Consider the following 3693-nt stretch of genomic DNA (forward strand, 5'->3'; position numbering starts at 1 on the left):
CCTGTCTTGGTAAATTATTTTGCATGCACTTGAGAAGAATGTGTATTCCATTTTTTTTGAGTACAGTTATATAAAGGTCAATCAGATCCAGGTGGTCATAAATATTATTCAAGTCTCCTATTTTATTGTTGATTTTCTGACTACTTGCTTTATTATTGACAATGGAGTGTTGAAATTTCTGACTGTAAGTATGAACTTGTCTATTTCTCCTTGTAGTTCTATCAATTTTTGTTTCACGTATTTTGAAGCACTATTATTAGCTGCACAAATGTTTAGCATTATGATGTCCTCTTGATGAATTGACACTTTAAAATTTGTGAAATGGTCCTCATTATGCCTGATAATATTCTTTGCTCTAAAATCTATTCAGCCTAATATAATTAATATGGCTACTCCAGCTTTCTTTTGTTAAGTGTTAGCTTGGCATAATTTTTCCTGTCCTTTTAACATATTTGTGTGTGTGTGTGTGTTTATATATATATGATGTGCATTTCTTGTAAGCAATATATAGTTTGTTCTTGATTTTTAATCCAATCTGGTAGTTTTACTGTTTTAATAGGAATTTTTAGACAATTTACATTTAATGTGATTATTGATGTGGTTGGGATTTAGTCTACATACTTTTTTGTATTCTATTTATCCTATTTGTTCTATCGTAACATTATACCACATATGCTCTAGTATAATAAATTTACAATAGTATACTTCCACTTCTGCCTCTTGGGCTTTAAGCTATTGTTGTCATGCATTTACCTTATACATATGTTATAAAACCCATAGTACATTGCTATTATTTCTATTTAAAAGTAAATTATCTGTTAAAGAGATTCAAAAAAATAAGAAAAAGTGTATTAGTCCATGTTCTTCCACTTATAGCAGAATACCTGAAATTGGGTAATTTATAAGAAAATATAATTTATTTCTTACAGTTCTAGAGGTGAGGAAGTCCAAGGCTGAGGGAGAACATTTGGTGAGGGTCTTCTTCTTGGTGGTGATTTTCCACAGAGTTTTGAGTTGGTGCAGGATATAACATGAAAAGGGCTGAGAAAGATCTTGCTAATGTGTTTCTTCCTCTCCTAATAAAGCTGATAGTGCTATTCACATAATAACCCATTCATCCATTAACCCATTAATCCATAAATGAATTAATCTATTCATAATGACATAGCCCTTATGGTCCAATCACCTCTTAAAAGCCCCATCTTTCAAATACCATATTGGGGATTAAGCTCCAACATGAACTTGAGGGGACATTCAAATCATAGCAAATGTTTTATTTATCCATGTACCTACCAGTTCCAGAGCTCTTCATTTCTTTGTATATATCCATACCCATACCTGGTATCTTTCTCTTTTTGCCTGAAGAATAGCATTTCTTGTTGTATGCATCCGCTGGTAATGGACTCTTTCAGCTTTTATATGTCTACTTCACCTTTGTTCTTGAAATATACTTTTGAAGAACATGTAATTCTAGGCTAATAAATTTCTTCCTTTCATTACTTTAGAGATGTTGCTTCCCTGTGTTCTCACCTGCATTGTTTCAACAAATCTGATGTCATTCTTATCTTTGTCACCCTGTACATATGTGACATGTCTTTCATTTCTGGATAGTTTTATGTTTTCCTCTTTATCAATGGTTTTGAACAATTTAATGATGATGGGTCTTGTTATAATTTTCTTTAATTTCTTGTACTTGGGTTTTTCAAGCTTCTTTGATCTGGGTTGATAAGTTTCATCAAGTTTGGAAAGTTTTTGGATGTTATTTCTCCAAATATTTGCTTGCCATACCCTCTCCCACTTCTTTCAGGGACTTTAATTATCCATATATTAGTCGCCTTAAAGTTGTCCCACAAACCCACTGATGATTTTCTCAGTTTTTTGGATTTTTTTCCTCTATATCTCATTTTGGATAGTTTTTATTGCTATACTTTCAAATTCACTAGTCTTATCTTCTGCTATATCTAATTTTCTGTTAATACCATCCAGTGTATATTTTATTTGAGACACTGTAGTTTTCGTCCCTAGAAATGTGATTTCAGCCTTTTAAGAATATATTTCATCTCTACTTAGCTTTTTGAACATATGGAACATAGTCATAATAATTGTTCTAGTGTCTTTCTCTGCTAATAACACATATATCATCTGTGTCAATTTGGGGTCTGTTTTGATTGATTGATTATTTTCTCTGGGTTTTGTTTTCCTGTCTCTTTGCATGCCTAGTAATCTTTGATTGTACGCATACTTTATGAATTTCATTTTGTTGGATATTGGATACTTTTGAATTCTCATAAATCTTCTTGAGCTTTGTTCAGGGATGATATTAAGTTACTTAAAAACAATTTGATCCTTTCAGGTCTTGCTTTTATGATTTGTTAGGTAAGAAGCAGTTCTCAGGCTACGGCTAGTTATTCCCCACCACTGAGGCAAGACTTTCTTGAGTACTCTATCGAATGCTTATGAATTATGAGTTTTTCCAGTCTGGCTTGTAGTGGGAACAGGCACTACTTCTGACCCTGTGTGTGCTCCAGGCACAGGTTCACTCTATTTTCTCCAGGTGGTTCTTTTCTGGGTCTCATGTAGTTTCTTCATAGTCAAGCACTGATCAGAACTCTGCTGAATAGACAAAAGGTCCTCTGCAGACCCCCAGGGTTCTCTCTGTCCAGTTCTCTTTCCTCTTTATCACTTTGTTCTATGAAATCTTACTGCCTTCATTTATCTGTCCTCTCAACTCTGTCTCAATTCAAGATCCTAGCTTGGCTCCACCTCAATTCCCCTACCATATATCATGGCCTGAAAACTCTCTCAAGTTAGTAAACTAGGAATAATAGATCTCATCTCACCCCTCTGCCTGGAAGCAGACAAGAGAGCATGCCTGGGATCCTAGGGCAGGAGCTGATGGCAGCCCCCCTACCTGGGATCAGGCAAGAGAGCAGGCAGAAAACACCATTTCCACTCAGGTGGCCAACTGCAGCCATAGCTGCTGCAAAAGCGGCTGGAAACCACAGTAGTAGCCACAGCTACCATGCAGGCAGTCTTCCAGACACTTGAATACACTGACACAAGGAGAGTTACCAGGGGAGTCCAGAAAAGTAAAAGTATGTCACTCTCCTCAAAGCCCACTCCAGAGTAACAGAAGAAGCAATTGTTCTATCAGATGACCATACATTAACAAGAGATACTAGAAATACGAAACCCCAAGAAAATATGACACCACCAAAAGAATACGCTAATTCTAAAATACCAGACCTATAAGAGCAGAAAACCCTTGAAATGACAGAAGGAATTCCAAGTAAAAATTTAAGGAAATTCACAGAGATATGAGAAGACTCAGTTAGACAACACAATGAAATGAGAAAAGAAAAAAAAAATCCAGGACATGAGGGAGGAAATTTACATAGAGATTAATACCTTTTTAAAAAAAGGTATCAAAACTCATGAAACTAAAAGATTCACTCAACAAAATAAAGAAACACAACTCATAGCTTAAGCAGCAAATTAGAACAAACAGAAGAATTTCTGATCTTGAAGACAATTTTTTTGAAATAAATCATGCAGACCAAAAAAAGGAAAAAACAATTTAAAAAAACGGAAGAAAATCTAAGAGAGCTAGCAGACAATCTTAAGCATACAAATATTTGAATCATGGGTGTTCCAGAAGGGAAGGAGAAAGGAAAAGGCATGGAAAATCTACTC

This window comes from Galeopterus variegatus, unplaced genomic scaffold (genome assembly GCF_000696425.1).
Source record: "Galeopterus variegatus unplaced genomic scaffold, G_variegatus-3.0.2 Scaffold648, whole genome shotgun sequence".
NCBI classification, from domain to species: Eukaryota; Metazoa; Chordata; class Mammalia; order Dermoptera; family Cynocephalidae; genus Galeopterus; species Galeopterus variegatus.